General features: G+C 38.4%; 1 long non-coding RNA gene across 1 annotated transcript; it reads right to left on the bottom strand.

Moving 5' to 3' along the window:
• Positions 1-5468: 5468 nt before the first annotated feature.
• On the bottom strand, positions 5469-19147 carry LOC122348771. Its single transcript, XR_006251372.1, has 3 exons — positions 19112-19147; positions 11630-11656; positions 5469-5652 (listed from the first exon to the last, which is right to left on the bottom strand). It is a non-coding gene; the product is annotated as an uncharacterized LOC122348771 (long non-coding RNA).
• Positions 19148-21997: the final 2850 nt, after the last annotated feature.

The following is a 21997-nucleotide window of genomic DNA, read 5'->3' as shown; positions in this document are numbered from 1 at the left end:
CAACTGTGTTGGTCCTCAAAAACAGGAAGGCTGGGATTAGAGTTTACCAAACAACATCTAAAAAGCCTTGACAGTTCTGGAACAACATCCTATGGATAGATGAGACCAAGATCAACTTGGTCAGCCAGAGTGATGGGAAGAGAAAAAGTATTGAGAAGTAAAAGGAACTTCTCATGATCCTAAGCATACCACCTCATCAGTGAAGCATGGTGGTGATAGTGTCATGGCGCGGGCATGTATGGCTGCCAATGGAACTGGTTCTCTTGTAATTATTGATGATGGGACTGCTGACAAAAGCAGCAGGATTAATTCTGAAGTGTTTTGGGCAATATTTTAGTGACACGTTTCTAAAAGCAGTTTTATGGAGACAGAAAAGACAGAAGGCATAGCCTATATATTCTCTTTATTTTGCAAAAGCACTACATTTTGCTGTTATTGTGCACCTAACATTTATGAATGATGTATAATATGTATTTTGTGTGACAAAAATCTTAAGTGTCTTTCACAATGATATATATAAAAACAAAAAAACAGGTGAACTGTGGGGCCTGGTCAGACACTATGTTCTCTGGTATGCCATTGACTCTGAATATGTTTCTCCACAGCAGTGGCAAGCCCTTAAACACTGTTAATCTGAAAGCAATCCACAGTTGTAGCAGCAATTAAAGTAAAGTAGGCTGGTAAAGTCTATAGGCAAGTGTGAACAAAATGTATCATGAATCAAAGTCATTGTTCACTGAATTTCAGGTTGTCCAGAATTTAGCGAGGTGTGGACATATTGTAAAAGTCCAATTGGCAAGGGCTTGAATAACATATTGTTGATTGGGTGGACATTCCAGTGGTAGTGAATCATCCTGTAAGTCTTGATGGATCTCTACCATGATATCCCAACTGATCTACTGATCTGACTACAGACGGCAGTGAAATAGATATGACAAGCTGTTAATTTGAAAGGGTTGAACTGCTCCTTCAAGCCAGTGACTTCACTTCTGTAGTGCAGCCTTCACTGTTGGCCATGTTATAAATCTTACATTAATGAAGAAACCATCAACATTGTTCTAGTGAGCCATTAAACTTGTCAGGTAATGAAAGCCTTACCAAGGAGCTTTGATAAGTGGATGTATTGTGCACCATCTGTACTTGACATCCACCGAGCAGCTCATGAAGCTGAGAGACAATTTTTGGCAAAAGTATTTAACAGTGGTGAAGTACAAGTAATGAACACTCTCCAGGAGGTAGGCTTGTCACTGTCCAAAGTCTACAATCAAGAGAAGACTCTAAAAACATGTAATCATAGCCAAAATCATGTAATAAAACAGAACTACTACTGGAAATACAATCTTTGGATGGCTGAATTTATGATCAACCTGTACCAGAATGATTGGAAGAAAAAGTATGGAGGCATGGACAGCTCATGGTCCAAAGTATAAAACATGTAGCACTGCCACATAAGGGGTGACTTATTTATAACATTGTTGATTGTCACTGTTGATCATTAAATTAATTGTCACCTCACTTTCTGTGTTGTTACACTCGGCCGTGTGTGGCTTCCTTGAATGATATAAGCCAGCGAGATTTCGGGAGACTTGTGCAATGCCATGTGATCATAACAAGGTTTGTACTCCCGCGTCCTAAATCACGGAGAAACATCATCTGTGAAGTATGGAGGAGCAATGTGTGATGCCATGTGCTTGCACAGCTTCCATTGGCACTAGGCTACTGGTCTTTATTGATGTGACAGAGGACAGAAGCAGTGGAATACTTCTGAAGTGTATAGAATATACTCTCTGCCTAGATTTAGTCAAATGGAGCAAAGTTGATTGGGGGCACTTCAAATGGATGATTACCCAAATCATACAGCAATATCCAGGAGTTTTTCAGTCAACCCGATTGAGCATGCATTTCACATACTGAGGACTAAATTAAATGCTGGAAGACCCACAAAACAACACTTGAAGTCAACTACAGGCAAAGCGTCACAAAGGAGAAAACCCATCCATGGTTTAATTTATTGCCTTTAACTTAATGCATATATTGCCTGTGAAGAATGCTCTACAAAATATTTAAAAAAATTAAATTTTATTTATTATTTAATTAATTTAATTATTTATTTACTTAATATATTTCAGCCCCTGAATATGGGGCAGGGGCTGTGTATAAAAATGGTTGGTCCTAAGCATTTTATTTTTTCAACCCCTTGAATTGAAAAGTCTGCTCTTCAATGTCATCTTGATTGTTTTATTTTTAATTCTGTTCTGGTGGCATACAATGCTGAAATTATGAAAATTGTGCCAGTGTCATGTATCCATCACAATTCTGTAAAACAGTGGTTCTCAAAAGGGGCTACGTGAGACTCACGAGGGGGTACATAAAACAAAATGCTGAGGTTTGCCAGTCATTTCATTCTACACTAACTTAAAAGTAACATTAAAATCAATCAAAACCAAAATGCCGCTTCTAATATAAAAACAGGAAAATTTAAACCGTCAGTAAGCGGTCAAATGACATCAAATTACCTCATCTTTTGAAGTCAAAAATAACTGCAGCAACACAATACATATAATAGGATGCTGCTAAATATGCTGCATTAGCAAATTGCACTGATGTTTATTATATCTGTAAAGTACATTTCAGTTAATAGCATAAAGAACAAATGTTGACAGACTACACTGAGATCGATTTAAGAAACCTTTGTAGATATAGAAACAGACTCAGTGTGATTTATTGTTCCCTGTCAGTCAGTTAGCTATGTTGTGACGACAGACTGGGGTCTTGCATTGAGCCCTTCTGCTGTCACCCAACTTGGTCTCTCATGCTAACAGAGGATCGGCAGCTGACACATTGAGGGATCAGAGGCTACAGTGATTGCTGGGGCTACAGTGATCCAACCCCGCAGACCACTTATTACTCTCTCGCAGTACATGTCCTGTCCAATTGCGAGCGGCGATGTAGGGGCCATCTCACGGCGGTCCAATTCACCTGGCGCAGCTCTTCTGGCCCTGCACAAGATTTCTGCACAGACTCCTCAGTTATCTCATTCTAGCTCAGTCAGCTAGAATGTTGTGCAGGAGGATTTGGTGCTTCAGCACCTCATCCAGTTGAAGCTTCAGATCAACTGGGAAAAAGAACAATCTTCCCTACAGTGGACTCTCTTTCTCAGCCTACAGCTAGACTTCTGTGAGTATGACAGCGTGTCTTGCAGAAGCAGAATCAGTGCTAACTTGTCTGAGTTCATTCAGAGGCAAGACAGCGGTTCCACTGATACTTTTCCAGAGGCTCCTGGGGCATATGGCTTCTGCAACTGTGTGCTATACGTATTCCGGGGAGTTCTCTCATGACAACTCATCTTTCCCGGAGAATGGCGACTCCACCTCGAGACGATCCAGCTGATTTGGAGTCGATTCGGAGAGGCTCAGGTCGACCTGTTTACTCCTCACAAATCCTCCCATTGCCGGCTGTTTTATTCCCTAACCGAGGCTCCTCAGCATGGACACGCTGGCACACAGCTGGCCTCTGGCCCTATGCAAATATGTGTTTTCAGTGAACCTGATTGCACAGACACTGTTTCTTCCCATGTGTTGGGTAATAGGTAATTGGCTGAAGAACTGGCCGGTGTCACGCTTGCTGCACCATTCCCCTCACCCGGGGATCCGAGTGCTGTTTTCCCCTCCAGTAAGTTCTCTGGTTGGCGAACACTGGTTGACTTCCTCCGACACTTCCGCAGTCAGACTGGGTGGAGCAGTCTGATGCCAGGCCCAGTAGTGGGGTTGCTTGCCTGATTCCAGTCATCCCCTGTACTGGGCTAGGTGCTCTATATAGCCAATTCTCCATGGAGATCCTATATGTGTATTTTTCCACAGTAAGGTTTCCTCTTGTAAACCAAAGTGTCTTCCCTTGAAAGAGTCTTCTGTCTGTCTCTGCTGCCAGTTGTTCCTCTCCATTCTGGGAGAGGTAAGTCTGCCACAGAGGTAAGTTGTATGCTTACTGCCCCAGGTCTGTACATGCTAGCTTCCACATGTCACCCCCCCTTGTTCAGGATGTGGTCTCTGCAGTGTCCTTCTCAGGAAGTCCGCTTCCCCATTGTTCTGCCACCTGTCAACAAATTGAAGAGGTTAGCACCCTCTTGAAGGTTGGAAGTGCTTCCGTTAGAATTCTTCTAATTCAGGAAGAGTGGGCTGGCTTCTCCAGTAGTCATGTACTCACCTCTAGTCCCTGGTGGGTGCCAAGGACAGTGTATTGCTCTGGGGCGATGGGATGGTTACAACATCTGCATGGCATTAGTCTGCTTGCGTGCTGCTTGCCAACTGTTGCAGTGCGATTGGGTATTAATGAGTTCAGGTTGTGGCGTTTTCCATTGGACCCCAGTCTATCATCACGACATAACTTGTAGTGACTGACAGACAGGGAACATCTTGGTTATGTATGTAACCCTTTATTCTCTGATGGAGGGAACAGAGACGTTATGTCCCCTTGCTACAACCTCGAACCATGAGAGCTGAGACTCAAAAAAAGGATGTTTTTTTTCTTTCTTTTAATAAAACTCTGTATGACATGAAATTGATCTTGTGATGTAATAAATCTACAAACTGTAACACCAGAAATTCCATCTAATCCTGGTGTACCCATATCTCCCTATAAATAACAACACAATGTGGCCTATTCAGTGCACCACTCTATGAATGCAAACATCCACATCTATAGTCATAAGCCATTAAATAAACAAATAAAATCTCATACTTATGAGCTGGTCTGGTCTCGAATCAGGTAGTGTTATCTTGAACTTTTTAGACTTTTCATGATATTCAGTATATATCTTTTTATATATGTATACATGCCCTTTTTGACTTATTTGCCACCATATTAATTAAAATTGATCATGCAAGAATCACTGAATCACATTTATGAAACACATATTCTTCATATTTAAAAAGACATTTTGAATGTATTCAAAGAAAGCAATTTTTACTACTAAAGATGTGCCACAAAAATTCTTTCTTATTGTTTTTATACACAAAATTCAATTCAAAAATGTTCTATAAAAGTCGTTTAGAGTGACAGCTGCTCCTGATGTACATTGATTTTTTTCTTTTCCCTTTTTCTTTAATTTTAATGTCTGATTTTGTTGACAAAAGTGGGGACAAAACTTTGAAACCTTAGGAAACATGCATGTGTCAATGAAAAAACAAGCTTGTTTTAATATGAGATAATATTATTAAGTGTTGCTTTTGATAAAGCAATCTAACAAACTTTTTTGATAAAAAAAAACTAACAACATTTTTCTCTATTTTATAGCATATAAACCCCCTCTCTGTAAACACAATGTCAGGTTGCAGTGAGAGGATAATAAGTGTTATATATTTGATATAATTATGATAAAATAAAACTGAAGGGCATTATTGTGCAAAATACATTGTTGATACCAAACAACATTACAATTAAAAATATTTACATTTTTAAACCTAATAGTCATTGCCATTGCTGGAGATGTTTTGTCACAGGTCATAAGAACCAGTGTCCTATAATTTAAAGTGGCTAAAGGCAAAAACAGGAAATTTACAGTGTTTTAAAAGCCATACGAATTTAAAGTGAAGATATCTGTTATCTTACCTTCATTCCATCGATACCTGAAATACCAGGTGGCCCAACAGAACCCTAGAAGTGAAAATTACATACTGTCATTAGATATATTCAAAATAAATTAGATAAAGATGGATATATATAAGTTTTAATGGTCTATAAAATTCTTGAAAATGATTTTAATGAACTATAAGCAGCTGTAAAATAGTTACATTAAACTACATGCACTACATGTACCATTACAAAAATTTAACAAGACATATCAATGTCTATCCAAACGCCTTCATCAGTTTCCAAACAGGAAGTATCTCTGGCAAATATATCCACAAAAGTCACATGATCAACAGACCTATAGAGGTCATATGACTACAAGATTAAGTGTGTGACAACTGCCAGAGTGAGTGGTGTTACTTCACCCAGATCTCTCCTTACAGCGACGTGGCACTGTTTCGAGCACAGCATCATAGGAGTGGGACAGATTATGTCTCACAACCCCTCCCCTATTCAAAGAGAGTCGCTCCACTTTTACACGAATCGCTTCCTTTAAGCCTCTTTCAAACCACCTCTCTTCTCTAACCAGAATTCTCACCTTATGGTCTTGAAAACTGTGTTTCTTTTGTAGTAGATGCAAAAATGATGCTGTGCAATGTGTCAATAAAGTGGCTGTTTTTTTCTCTCCTATATGTATTCTCCTACGGTATATGTCTTTACTCACTCTTATAACACAGTCCAGAAATATTTTTTTTGTCCCACATCTCTTCTTTAGTGAACTTGATGTATATGTCCTCTGAATTAATGTGCTCAGAAAAGACATCGATCTCCTTTCTCTTAATCTTTACCAAATCTGAACCAGTGGCTTGGAACCTCCTCATTGTAGTCAAAGCTTTTCTTTATAACAATATCTTCTGGACTCAGTGGTGTTCTCTTAGCCTGATCTCCTGTTTATACGTAGGTATGGATATGTAACATTTACAAGCATAAAACATACATTACATATCAGTGCAATTTTAGCATTTTATATATATAAAAAAAGAAGCAATTTAGATTTTTAGACCCCTTAATTTAACCCCAAACCTAAACCTACCTTATATAAAAGAAAATAAAATATATGCAGAAAAATAAATAACCATTTTCGTAGCAACATAGCATTTATAAAAAAAAAAAAACAATTCTCACTAATCCCACTCTTATCTTTACACCTAAACATAACTATCTCTGTACAGTATGAGAAAAACATGACAGATAAATGCAATTGCAATAATTTTTTTATTGCATAAATGTTAAAAGCTGTACCAAAAGTAACCCAAATGACGATGTTTTGCAGCCACAGTCCTCTCTGGCGGAATATTGTTGGTTTGTGTAAGGTGCAGAGCAGAATTTATATTCTTAATCGCTGAAAATATTATCCAGATTATTTTCCCGATCCTCTCTCCCTAAACTCGTGAAGACGCGTGCATTATTCGAATACGCCTAAGCAGATACGAGGCTTATAGCAATCTGTGATGAATGCAGACGAGAACCAATTAGCCTTTGAGTATCCTGCCGTAAAGCCCATTGTTTGAAGCGGCAACATTTGAATTTGTTCTGAATGCGTACAAATTCAGGCTTTACTGTTTATGGTCACTAATCTCTTTGGGTCTGTTTCTCTCAGTTGTATGGATTCGAAAGATTTGGATTAGAGCACACTAATAAAATTTAGCAATTTTGCAATCATGGTTTCATTTTGCAATTATGTTATGTGTTTTTGGTGTATTTTATTGTTCTATTGTCAGTTACAGCATGTCAGAGAAAACGCTTTTTGTGGCCCTTGGCACGTAAGTTAGACATTAAATGGCAAGTAATGATTAAACTATTGCAGAAATGTTGTTCATTTTAAAGGTTTAAAATAAAGTCTTGTTTAACATTATAAAGGTCTATTTTTGTATAAAGTTTAATAATGCAGCTGCAAACAAGGTAATTGATATGACAACTAAAAACAACAAAAATAATCAATTTAATGCAGTGATTTCAATATTAAGGATCCATTTTTAGGTGTAGTCAATACGTACATTTTTAATTTAAATAAAAGTTTTAACATTTAAATAAACATTGTCAAGATATGTCAGATTTGGACATTTTAGTGCCTGTAAAACGTAAGTAAATTTATGTTTTATAGAACAACATGCATAAAATGTATATAAATTTTCATGAGAACACTAATTCTAATTTGTGGTCCTGACTCAATCTCTTCTTTACAATTTCAGTCACCTGGGCTATCAGCATTTATTCTAAGGAAATTTATTCTATTCGCAGGTGAAAGCCGCATCAGAAGGAGTAGACTTTTCTGCTTCCTCATATTCTGCAGGCACAACTTTTGCAAGTATCATAAAAGACTCCTGCCCACTGCTGTAAGGAATAATTGAGAGTATGAATATTAAAAATACATTTAGAAACATGATTGTGTGTGTGCTTGTGTTTGTTCGTTTTACTGTTCTTTGTAAAGAGAAAGAAATATGTTGACTTGCATCTTGAATCTGCACAATTAAAAGTGTCAAAGCAATGTGTTTATTATTCAAATTTCGTTTTGAATTTGGAATCATTTTAAACCCGATACTTTGTTTATTAAAAAAGTAACAAACCACTAAGCTTTTTCGTGACTGACGGATGGCGAGTGTGCTTCAGTTAATATGAAGTTCACGCTATTTACCTCAGCAAAAACTTCACTTTTTCAATTATTATTTTTGATCGCAAATGCAAATATGTTCTAGACGCAGGCTGTATCCTCGGAAGCGATTCTGACAGACTGCTGTAATAAGGTCACATACACAAAAAATAGCTGTTTACATTGGGTCCTCAGGACATGAGTCAGCCAAGGCACACCCACATACGAGGCACACCCAAATGAGGCCCTGAGGTGAGCACAGTCATTAACACAGCAGTGTTTCATCGCCCAAATGTCATGCTGACAGCTCAAACAAACAGCATTAATGATGTTACTTTGGAAAACACTGGCAGCTACCTAATGTCAAGTTAAAGTACATCAGCTAAGTCTGGTATTCCAAAAATACATGTGCACTACATTAAAAAAAAAAAAAAAAAAAAATACATGCTTTTTCCATAAAGAGTATGGAGTTACAAATGAGTGTGTGTATGTGTGTGCGAGAGACCGTACAGAAGCCCTAATAGTTTTTTTTTTAATTTTTATTCTTGTCTTTAAATAATGGTGAAAGGTCGCTCCACAGAAGAAGAGATTCGTGATGAGATAATGAAGTCTTACCACACCTCTGATGCCCCCCAAGGCTTAATAATCAGGTCATTTAAATTCTCTTTTGTTGTAATTTGTCCACAGATGGATGTTCAGAACTGTGCTTGGCAAATCCATTATTTGTGATGTTTCAGGCTTGTGATTCTGTTGCTTATCTAAAAACAGAAAACCCCGAGGGAGGTGTAGAAGTGTCATTTCTCACTGCTGCTGGGCTTGATTTTGGTGTGGAATAGCAAATAGTTTAAACCATTTCCGCAAGTTTATGTTTTATAATGTAAGAAACTCCCACAAAAATGTATTTGCTTCATCTCAGATTAAATAAAAGCGAAAAATATACATCATCAGTTCATAGTCATACAGTTCATGCTGTTTTTATACCCTGTAGAGCATCGGCATGCTGTTTGTGGCCTCCATGGACTACGACAAAATATTTAAGAGCCCCAGTGCAACTGACCCGAGCATATTTGTGTCTGCATTGAGGGGAGCTTCAAAGGTTTCTGCAGGGCTCCAGACCAAAAGAAAAAAAAGTAAAGAACCATTGGCTCCTATAAGAAACTTGGGCGCCACATACTTCTTTTAGGTACCACAGAATGTATTATTTCATTTTATTTTATTATTAATATTTTTTTGTTTATGCCTCATCTTTATTTTAATCCATCTTGTGGATGACCTGCGAAATAAGGTCCACTTGAAGTGGGAACAAAATGTCTTTTTCAACTTGAAATATAGTCACAAAGACCTGTTCATCATTAAACAGTCTGTGGTGAAACTTTTTTCATCAGTGAATCTTCTCCATCTGATTAAAGATAACAATGGAGAACGACAATGATGTGTCGGAACGAGATCTTGGCACATCCCCTGCTTGGTCTGTGCCCATGCCTTAGGATCATTCTGGCACATCTACGTGGAAAACACCTACCACTGGGGTTTTAAGAAACATGTCTCTCCAAACAGAAAACACTGCGATATAAATCAACAGAGGAGTCAAATCACAGCCCTTAAAGAAGCGTGCTTCTTCTATGGGGCAGCCAACATCTTGTATCAATTCAGGTAATGCATGCAAGAATGCTTATTGCCTGATGTTTTTCCCTCTGGAAGTGCATATGCACACACTGCAATGGTGGAGTGCTCCCAAATATGCATTTCCCACAGTGAAGATCATGGGCAAAATGAGAAAGGAGAGAGAGTCGGATCTTTCATACCACTTTTCCCAGCCTGTGTCCTTTCTCTTCATTATTGAAAGGTGGGTTCTGGCATGAAAAAGATAAGTTCAACACTGGCCCTAAAAAACTTGCTGGTCTTGAATAGAGCTGGGGAGCAGTGCAGCTTTAAACAATGTGATGACATTGCATGATATTTCTGTATATGCCTAGATGGCAATCACATGTCTTCTAACTGTATGTGGCTGCTAGCATATCACTCTCCTACTAATCAGGGTCTGCAAAACAGACCTGCCTAGACAAGGCAATGTCTTTTTATATAGCACATTTCATACACAATGGTCATTCAAAGTGCTTTACATAAAAGAAAAAACACTGATAAAAGTAACAGGAAGCCAGTGTAAGGACCTGAAGACTGGTGTGATATGCTCAAATTATTCTACTTCTAGTCAACATGCTGGCAGCAGTGTTCTGGATGAGCTGCAGCTGTCTAATAGTCTTCTTGGGAAGGCCGGTAAGAAGACCATTACAATTTCTGAGAGGCACATGAAGGGTGAACTCCCCCCTCACACTGCATTACATTAATGCAGTCAGCTAATTTATGAGAATTCTCTCGCAAGACAATGGATTTACTCATGCTGGTTTCAGTATAGCAAAACAGGGAAATGCAATATCTATTACTTACAGATTTGGGGAATACAAATACATGCCAGCTCCACTAGGAGTATGGCATCCTCATGGTTATGAGCGAAGAGGGCATTCGAGACAGTTGCGTAGTGGCAGTGGTGCTCTTTAAATAATGTTTCCAGGTTTTAGAATCTTGTCTTCACTTCCATAATATTCCTGCGTGTGTGTGAGCAGATCAATCACTGGCTATACACCAGTGCCTCTGAAGGTGTAAAGGAAGTGGAAGGACCAACAGGGACCAACAGACTTGGCACCCCTGGGACCACAGGGACTTGGGACTGCTGCAAACATGATGGGCCTTATTTTATGGCCTGAGGTGCAGACTTTTAGCTCAGTTTTGTACAGACGTCACAAACCGGAAACTGGACATAGTGGTGTATTCGTTAAAAATTTAAATAAATAAATTTTTCAGTTTCACACACAAACCTATTGTTTCGTGTCTTAGGACATCAATGTATCACCAGGAGCCACAGGCTTTACATTTGGTTTTGTCTGGGCATGTTTTTTCACTCTCACCGACTGTACCCACTGACTTGCATTATACTGACAGACTGCAACAGTTTGAGTTAAAAATCATTGTTTGTGTTCTACTGAAGAAACAAAGTCACCTACATCTTGGATACCCTGGGGGTAGCACCAAATCGGGTGAACTATCCATTTAACAATTTTAAGGAAATGTTTTATAATGTAATTTTTTATATTTAACATTTTTATGGAAACCATGAAACTTTTTTTTTAATTCTTTGATGAATATAAGTTCAAAAGAACAGCATTTAGTTTAAGTAGAATGTTTTGTAACAATCCACAGGTCTTTATAGTCACTTCCGATCAATGTATCCTTGCTAAAAATTAAAAGTATTAATTTCTTTCAAATAGATAAATAAAAATTGTTTTCTATCTTTTTAAGCAGAAACAGGTTTCCATGATTAGTGAAATGTTGATTACTTTAACTGTACAGTACCTTCTGTCCTGGAGGGCCCTCAGGTCCCTGAAAGGAGAATAATAAAAAAAAGTTAGAATGTACCTAAATAAACCAGAAGTAAACTAAACCAGACCAAAGCAGCAGAGCACTGTGATGTGCTTTACCACTTTCTGCCAAATAACTAGTGTTACTGTATTTTTTTGGTTTAAAACAATAATGATAACAATAAAAAAGTATATAAAATACCAAGCCACAATATAATTTTCCAGTATATTAAACAAAAGAAGCAAAAGAAAGTAGCAAGCCTTAAATCAAGTCCAAAATAAAAGCCATTTCATTGCCTGATTGGTTTAAGAATAGAAAATTGTTGTTTCTGTTGTTGATTGGCAGGCAAACAAACCAGTAAAAATATATTTTTTTATACTCCTTTGCTCATAGAGAGATTGCACATGGCACTGGATATAGAAATACCTTATCTCCTTCAGGCTGTTTATTAGGATTATGCTTTAATATTGGAAAACTAAGCAATGATTAAATCTTAATCATTGGTTAAATTTATTATTATACTAGATAAAATATATATATATATATATATATATATATATATATATATATATATATATATATATATATATATATATATATATATATAGTCTTTCTCTTTATGTGTGAAACGTAATGTAGAAAATTTCATATTTGAAAATTTTGTAATACATGGCTTTATATTCTTTCATTTATACATTTTATGTAGTATTATATAAATGTTGTATATTTGTTTATTATTGCATTTTTTTTTTTATTATTGTGTAGAGATGTTAAACATAACTAAATAATGAAAAGATTTACCACCTGATTAGCACAACAAAGCTTTGGCCTAACAGATATATTAAATTGTTATGCAAAATAATAATCACAACAAAGCATTGCCATGGCAGATATATTTAACTGTTATGCAAATAAGCATCACATCAGGTCATAAAAACATGAATAATATGAAGCCTAGATTTGCCCTCAGATACTTGGCAATGTGACAGGTGTTGAATAGAGGCACAAAAGCACATTACAGGGCTCTGCTCTGAGCTGTGAAAGGGCACCATGCCTCCTTGCTCTCCTAGCATAAACAAAGCCAAAACACATGCTTATCTGGCTTAGCAGTAAGGGTGCTTGGCTTGCTACAGCAGTGCTCACTGCACCAGATCCAAAAGCTCCTTTGATTATCCCTCTTCGAGCAGAACTGTGCAACCTGTTGGCAGGTCTTTATTGGTGTGCCTGTTCTACCTTTGCAAATCAGAACTACACAAAAATAAAGTTTATCCACTAATGGCTGTTAAGAAATAGTTGATTTTTTTTTCAGAATGCTTGTAACTTTAATTGAAAAAAGTGCATTGCATTAACAGCACTTTGTGTTTTAGGGGCTGAGATTTCACACATTTTTATTATTCCATTTCAATAATCTATATATATCTTTCAGACTTCACTTCACTTTAATTCATTTGATTTTGCTTTACAAAATTACAAAATCATTAATCGTTAAAATTCATCAGAATATTCAACATTGCACAGAAAGTACAGGAATAGCGTTAGATGTCACGCATAACGTGGTTGTATTAAAGATGTATGGCGAAGAAGTAAACATAAAAATCATTTAATTCAGGATTAACAGTAATCCACGACAAAGGAATACAATAAACTCATGACATATAAAGACCAGGAAAACAAAGATAATTAATTAACACTGGTGGTAACGATGAAAATAATTAACTAAATGAGAGCAAGAAAACCAAATAAGGAAACACAGGAACTGAACGGGAAACAAGCTTAATGAAACAAACACACACAGAGTCTGTGACATTACTACCCCTTATAACACTACAATATCCAACAGGAATTGTGGGTAGGTGCCCTAGAGGCCATAGCAGATCAGGAGTCTCAGGAGGCCATCCTGTTTCAGGACTCTCAGGAGCCATAGTGGATCAGTAGTCTCAGGGGATCATAGCGGTTCAGGACTCTCTGGGCCATGCTCGGGGAGCCATGGCAAAGTACAGATATCAGGGAGCAATGGCAGAGCACTGAGCTCAAGGACCACCACTTTAGCCCATAAGCCCACCCATCCCTGCCTCCCCAAATGTTCTCTGGGAAGTTCCGTGAACTAGGGCTCTGGAGGCCACTCTGGAGGAGCAGGCTCTGGTGGCAAAGGTTGGCACAGGAGGGTGCTCAGGAGAAGTGTGAAGCTGGCTGGGACCAGTGGAGGCTCAGAAGACTTGGTTAAGGTGGACGGGACCAGCTGAGGCGCACAAGACAAAGGGGAGCTGGACGGGACCAGCTGAGTCACAAGAGTGAAGAGCCGTGAAGTCAAGGGGAATTGCCTCCTGGGACAGGTTCAGGGCATGAAGGTTGCACTGGAGGCATGGTCACTTCAGGGTGCACTGGAAGCATGGTCCGTGTAATGTCCTTTTGGCTTGCCATAGGGACCACGGGTAGGCTTTATTGGCCTGCAAATGGTGGCAGGTGCCATAAGGAATTAAGGAAACACAGGAACTGAACGAGAAACAGGAGAACGAAACAAAAACACAAAGAGTCTATGACACTAGAGTATCTATGCTTTATCTCCATCTACTGTTAGTTACTCAGGTGGTGCAAGCAGATGTTGACAAAGACTAAAGCAACAAGAAGAGCGAGACATATAAAACAACAACAGATTTTCAAAAATACACTAAATAATAAGTACATATTATAATTATCAGGGCCAGTATATATATGTAAACAAAGTTGGTTGCCTTTTGACACTGCACAGTATTGTAATTGCACTGTAATCTAAACACAGGCTTATATTAACCAAACTGTTTAATTTTACCACAAAAATGCAAAATGTAAATGGCATTTTTTCTAATAATACATTTATCTATTTAATAATGCATATAATCTCCTTTTTGGTGGATCCTCGTTTTCTGTCTATATTTCCTGTTCTTTCTCTCCTCAGTTGTGGAGGCTGCGGCCTTTTGTGTAAATTTATGACTTTAGTATTCCTAGCTAACTTACATAATTTTCCATGAAATGTTTCTCATGCAGAGATATGTTGTGTGTGCAGCACATGTCTGTGTGACAGCCTGCAGTTTTTCCATGTGATGAGGGAATATTACTGTATCTACTGGTTTTCTGATTTAGGTATGATTACATGTGTCCATATGTCCAGTTTACACTGTAATGATGCTTGAATCTTGTGCTACACCACAAATCAGTCTGTTTTGAAATAAAAAAATTAAATGCTGAGAGATGCTGAGAGATAAGCAGATGTCTGTGTAAAAAGATCATATATGGTGTTAAAAATAAAGGATTCAGCGGATAATAAGCAATTCTGTTTTTATTTAAGCTTCATTAGATAAGAGGCGTAGTTCAAAACATTCTCTTGAGTTTTTTTGCTGTCAGGGACTATAGTGGAAACACTGCAATTCAATACATATATTTTTAAATGAAAAATTTAAATATATAATTTAGGGGTGTCACACCAAAGGGAACACTTTAGTGGTTCTAAATAAATTAATTATTGAAATGATTCTGAAACAAAAATGTACAATTGTCTCATGACCAGACATGGATTCAGTGGAGGCATCCAATCTACAGAACTTTCTGTCCAGCAGTAATGGTCATATGGACCATCAAGAGGAACAGGTGCTGGCTATGGACAAGCGGTAGCTCTGGTAGCCGAGTGTCCAAGCTCATCACCCAGTTACAACTGTTGAGATCGCCCACTTCACCACCCATGCTGCCCATTTTCCCTAAGACCAACAATCAATATACCCCAGCCTGAACCTCGCCTACCTACGCCAGAGAGGCATGGTGGTAAGCGCAATATGTGTAGAGCCTTTCTAACAGAGTGACGTCACTGAGGATTCAAACGTGGCATTTGTATTGATTCTGCTGTCAGGAATGGCTGCTCTGTAGGGGACTGCAGTCTGGAAGAACCAACATTTGTGATGCTCCTGGTTCCACCGCCTGATGAAAGCTGTCTTTGACCGCCCGTTCCTGATTTTCTGCAGGAACATAGGAATGTTTCAGATTATTCCATTGACTTCCGGACTCTGGTGGCGGATTGTAAGTTTAACGAGGAGGAGCAGTGGGACATGTTCCTGTATAGGCTGCCTGATCACATTCAGAAGGAAATATTCATTTAAGGGACTTGTGGACATCAGAGCCAGTGTGCTCAGAATCAGCTACGTATGGATTTTGCCAAGTATTCCCTGCAGGTACAGAGAGTACAGTCAGCCATTCCTCCCACATAGAGGCCATGCAGGTGAGGAGTGCTTTCCGGGAGGAGAAAGAATGTCGGGGAAGACATGAATTGTGTTTGTACTGCCGAGCTGTGGAACATTTCCTGACTGAATGCTAGGCAAAAATCAAGCCTGACAGTAGGTTTAAGGCTACTGTCATGTAGAGCATGGCTTAACAAACTCTCATCCAGTACTCAATCAATATTTCTCATTCTCTGGCAGATGGGATTATATGCCCTTCTTCTTCTCCAGCAGAGGAGGGTTTTTGGTCGCAAAGAAGGATGGCAACCTCGCATTGACTACCAAAGTTTGAATAACATTATGGTAAAAGAATACCCATACTTTGCTGTTGATGTAGCAGGGGGCATCCATCTTCACAAAGTTGGATTTATGTAAGGCAAGGTCAGGCAAGTGCTCCAAAGGCTGCTAGAGAATCGGCTTTTGTCGAGGCAGAGGAGTGCGCATTTTATGCACAGTCAATTCCATGTTTGGGTTACAGTGTGTCATCCAAGGGGAGTATGCATGGATCCGTTAAGGAAATGCTGTGGTGGATTACCAGTGTCATCCATGGGTCTTCCAGTTAAGGCAAGGCTTTTGGAATTTGGTCCAATTCTTGCCTGACATACATTTCCAGCTGCTGAAGAGTTTCTGGTTGACTTTGAGGGATTTTTGGTTTAATTATGTGCCAAATGTTTTCTACAGTTGAAAGATCTGGACTGCCGGCAGGCCAATTTAGCACCCAGACTCTTCTATTATAAAGCAATGCTGTTGTAATAGCTGAAATATCATCTGGAGTAAAGCATATGTTGCTCTAAAACCAGTAATCATAGTACCTTCCAAAACATGCAAGCTGCCCATATTGTATGCACATTCACCCCCATGCCATCAGAAATTCTGGCTTTTGAACTGAACGTTGATGACATGCTGGAAGGTCTCTCCTCTTTAGCCCAGAGAAAACAGCCTTCGAGATTTCTGACAAGAATGTCAAATTTGGACTCATGACAACAGAACACTTTTCCACTTTGATACAGTCCATTTTAAATGAGCCTTTACACACAGGACAAGACAGTGCTTCTGAAATATGTTCACATATGGCTTCCTTTCTTGCATGATTTTTAAATGCTTTAGTTGGCATTTGCAGATACGGCAGATTTGTTTTCCAACAGTGGTTTCTGGAAGCATTACTGGGCCTCTTTAATAATGTCAACGTCTGAAAGCCCAAAGACCAAAGGTATCCAACAAAGGTCTTTGGCCTTATCCGTGAAAAAAAAAAATAGAAATTTCTGCAGTTTATCTGAAACTTTTTCTGATGTTATGCATTGTAGATAATGAGATTTGCTATACAATTTGACATTGAATAACATTTTTTTAAAGTATTGTGCACACCTTTTAAGCTTTTACAAAATGAAGAGCCTTTGCCGATCTTTACTTCTTAGATACTCTGCCTCTCTGTGACGTTCCTTTGTATGTTACAGACTTGATGTCAGTTAACTTAATTAGTTGCTAGATGTTGAATATGAATATATTCACAGACGAATATTTTCAATATTTCAAAAGTGTTACAAACTGCGTGCAATTCTCAAACTGATTTATTTTATTTATTAAATAAGACCTAATAGCCAGCATAACACTTGTAGAACATGATAAGTATAGCATTTGTAGCATACTAGTAAAGACAAAGTAAAATGTCAGTGTTCAGCATTAGCACAGTTACAGCTAATTAAGAATGTGATTTTAGCTCATGTAGCCATAGCCTAACCACAAGAATCTGCATAATTAAAAAATATAAACTCTTTTATCAAATGTATCAAATATGTAAAGTGATTAAAATTGACAGAAAATGACTGATTTAAAAAAAAATTATTGTTCTGCTTTATTTTATTAAAGCTTAAGTAAACTGACTAAACTACTAAAATTCCACTAAATATGTGCTGTATACAACAATGACATAATGATACTTATGATAATTAAATATTATTATAAAATGATCAAATGGAAGCAGCCCATGCTCATCTGGACATTTAACCTCTGAAACAGAAACAGAAAAGTTAAATTTTTTTACTTTTTCCTTTTGACAGCCTTCCATTCAAATAAAAATGGGTATAATTTATATTAGTCTCTTTCTTTCTCTGGAGCAACTTTCTCATTTTGGAACAGTACATTGTGTTTTTTTTTTTGAGAACTGGAATTGGAGTAATTTGACATACAAACGTTTATGCAAAAATGTTTTAACATAAAATATGCTGTTACAAACTGCCACTAATCAGTAATGAAATTGATTTGCTGTTGATAGGGACAATAAATAGGAAAGTTAATAGACAGCTTATAGGCAGCTTAATAAATGAGAGGCAGCTTTTCTGAATAACAGCATCTACTTACAAAAATAGATTAGGAGATGCAGAAAGTGTTATAAATGATTTATTAAAGCGTTTACACAGCAGGTTTTGAATACTTTGTAGTGTGTACTGCAATGTAAAGGCTGACAGGTGAGTGTTAGACAGATGTATTCTCTGACACACATATTACTAGTAATTTATTAACCATCTACCAAGGATATGTTTGATTATTTCATGACATGCTATTTTTTTTTATGACTCATAACTTAAATACCATATTACGTAATCATTTGTGAACATATAGTCGTGTTTTGTAAATTGCCATTTAATCATCATCTAATTGTAAATGATTTATAACTTAATCTAAAAAAACATATTATACATTCATAAACATATTAACATATCACTTATTATTCATCTACACATAGTTATGCTTTGTAAATGATTACATGATTAACTAATCACTTATAAATGCCTTACAAGTGGATGTTATTATAAAGTGTTACCCATGTGGTCTTCCTATTATTTTCCTATTATTTCTATTATTTTCATGCAGCTGCACACAAATAATTTTTTGTGCAGGCTACATACAAATAAAAATGTCATACATGTCATAATGGATAGTCATTGCTTGTATCAGAATTAGCCTAGAGTTAGGCTATTTTGTCATGCATAAGCAGATCTGTTTGTTCTCTAGAGATGCATTTAGTCTGTACGCAAACTTAGACTCTGATGTTTATTATGTTTATTGGATCTTTTCCCAAAAAATGCATATTATTCATTACGCGACTGTTTTTCCCATTGTTATACCTGCAAAAGTGAATTTGGAAAGGTGCACCTGTGCCATGTGCTTTAGACCAAGTGCTTAGATTGTTAAAATAGGCACTGCATGCTAAATGTAAATACAAGATACTTACCATTTGACCAATCTCTCCTGGCATTCCAGGGTCTCCTGTGAGAGATATGATAAATATAGTACTCAACATCTGAAATGGATCAAAATCTTTAATCAAAATTGTTCTAAACCAAAAATGTGTTCCTGTCTTCAGGGTATTTCATATATTAGATATATTTTTGAATATGCTATAGGGTTGATTGTTACAGAATGTTTTGGGTTACTTGACTGCATCCCTGTTCCCTGAAAAATCGTGATTGATTATTTCAATAATGGTGAGGAGAATATTCCTTGGTTGTGAAGCATGTGTATGAAATATGCCAAGAATTGGCTTAAATAACCTTGATAGGTGATGTCGTTTGATTATGTGCATCAGAGGGATGTCAATAGACATGAAACATACACTCATCTTCAGAGTGATACCAGATCTGAGATCCACACAATGGTTGGTCAACAGGGTGCAAGACACTTGCTGACATACCTTGGCCAGGACTCCTGGGAGCACAGTGTTCAGTGGAAACGCATAAAGATGTAACCTGGCCCACATATGGGCCATTGCATCCAGATCCAGGGAAGCTGGAAGCAAAGATAAACCCACATCCTTGGCTCTTTCTGAAGAAGCACTAAGTAAGCTTCAGCAGTGAGTGCAAGGTCATCACAATCTGGGGTGGACACATTTAATTTCACGCAATTATCGTCAAATGATTGATTGATTACAGAGGGTCTCTGCATTTAATAATACCTGATTTTTCAATCTCGTCATTATACATCCCTATCATTCTATTCTCCTATTTGATACTATTTAGTGCTTTCATAAAATATATAAATAAAAGTGATTGATTGATTGAAAGAAAATGAGAGAGCCTTGAGCAGAGCACTCTGATCGAGTGATTGCCTGGACAGCAAATTTTCTCCCACATTTATCCGTCCCAGCAGGACCTGACGGCATCACAGGTCGGGTTCTGAGAGCCTGTGCTGACCAGCTAGCACCGGTGTTCACTGAGATATTTAATCTCTCCCTGAAACAGTCTATAGTCCCCTCATGTTTCAAAGAGTCCATCATTGTTCCTGTGCCGAAGAAACCTCAACCATCTTGCCTAAATGATTACCGCCCTGTAGCTCTGACGTCTGTAGTGATGAAGTGCTTCGAGAGACTCGTCAGAGACTTCATCACCGCATCACTACCGGACACACTGGACCCACTTCAGTTTGCTTACCGCCAAAACCGGGCTCCACGGAGGATGCCATCACACACCTCCTCCACACAACCACAAGCCACCTGGATTTTAGGAAAGGGAACTATGTGAAAATGCTGTTCGTGGACTATAGTTCAGCTGCTCAACACCATAGTTCCCTCCACGCCACCTCGGTTGGAGGTCCTGGGACTCAGCCCATCCCCGCGCCACTGGATCACTAACTTCCTGACCGACAGACCACAAGCCGTACGGATGGGAAAACACACCTCATCCTCCTCACTCCTCAGCACTGGAGACCCTCAGGTTGTGTTCTGAGCCCCTGCTGTACTCGCTGTACACACATGACTGTGTGGCCACTACAAACTCCACCACCATCATTAAATTTGCTGACGACACTGTCGTGGTGGGCCTGATCTCCAACAACGATGAGATGGCCTACCTTCAGGAGATCAACAACCTGGGAGAGATGGTGTCAGGAGAACAATCTGCTCCTGAACGCCAGCAAAACAAAGGAGTTAATAGTGGACTTCAGCACGAAGCAGGTGCGCGCTGTGTTTTACCATCCCATCAAGATCGACGGGACCCCAGTGGAGAGAGTGGACAGTTTCCGTACCTGGGTGTTACATCACGCAGGACCTGTCTTGGTCCTGTCACATCAACACCCTGGTGAAGAAGGCCCGCAGCGCCTATACCACCTGAGGCGCTTTAAGGGACTTCAGACTCCCATCTCAGGTGCTCAGGAACTTTTACACCTGCACCATCGAGAGTGTCCTGACGGGAAACATCACCTCCTGGTTTGGAAACAGCACCATGCAGGACAGGTGAGCCCTTCAGAAGGTGGTGCGGTCAGCTGAGCGCACCATCCGCACTGAGCTCCCTGTGCTGCAGCACATCTACAACAAGCGGTGCTGTACCAGAGCCAGGAAGATCGTGGAAGACCTCAGCCATCCCAACAATGGACTCTTTTCTCTGCTGCGTTCAGGAAAGCGCTTTGTTCCTGGAAGGCAAACACAGAGAGAATGAGGAGGAGCTTCTTCCCACAGGCCATTCGGAGTCTGAACCAGAGAACACCCAGCACCTAAATGCTCACCCCTCTTTCCCCAAATACTCGCCACTTACTTTGGACAATTGCACTAGCCACTTTGCACTGGACATTCGCACAGCCACTTTTACATTTTACACTTTATATTTTATATTTTATACTCTACACTTATTTACACTTTATTTTTTAAACTTTGCACACTTTTTTTATACATATTTTTATACATATTTTATATTTATATATATTTAAATTCTGTTTTCTGTTTTCTATTTTGATGCTGGACGGTTGTAAAAAACATTTCACTGCATGTCGTACCATGTATGTATGTGTATGTGACAAATAAAATTTGAATTTGAATTTGAATGTGCACTGTGTGGCCAATTATTAGGCAAGTTTAAATTCTGTAAATATTTTTTTTTCCAAGAACATTTTACCTATCCCAAACCACGTCAATCTTAATAACTACTATTTGTTTTGTATTTAATCATATAAAAGTAATATGTAAGCTCCCTAAACTTACTGATAGATTCTGGAAGATGAATTCTTCAAATAGTGGTTCAAGAGGATGTAATGCTGTTCCTTCAAGAGTCACTCACAACTTAAATGTCCTTATCCGTCTTAATTGTCTTAATTGATTTCACAACACATGTTAGTCTTATTAAGTGAGGGC

Source organism: Puntigrus tetrazona, chromosome 7, assembly GCF_018831695.1.
Source record: "Puntigrus tetrazona isolate hp1 chromosome 7, ASM1883169v1, whole genome shotgun sequence".
NCBI lineage: Eukaryota > Metazoa > Chordata > Actinopteri > Cypriniformes > Cyprinidae > Puntigrus > Puntigrus tetrazona.
Note: the sequence above shows the minus strand (reverse complement) of the source record. Positions and strands in the feature narration are given on the sequence as shown.